The sequence below is a fragment of the Octopus sinensis genome, linkage group LG9 (assembly GCF_006345805.1).
Source record: "Octopus sinensis linkage group LG9, ASM634580v1, whole genome shotgun sequence".
Lineage (NCBI taxonomy): Eukaryota > Metazoa > Mollusca > Cephalopoda > Octopoda > Octopodidae > Octopus > Octopus sinensis.
In genome coordinates this window covers 97,167,944-97,168,162 of record NC_043005.1, presented here as the reverse complement: position 1 = coordinate 97,168,162, position 219 = coordinate 97,167,944, and positions in this window count along the sequence as shown.

Genomic DNA, 219 nt, shown 5'->3' with positions numbered 1-219 from the left:
CTAGGAGTATTAGAATCTGACAGAGTACTAACTACAGAAGTGAACTTTTTGCATAGTATTTTCTACAATCCTTCAGCTTTCATTTCATTTAAAAATTAATTTGGATACATGCAATATATTTTTAGTTTTCTCAGTTAGAGTGTAGTTGGTTCTCAAGGGGTTGGTACAAACCTAGCAATATACATTTTATAGTGAAAACAAAATTTCTATTGAAATGGC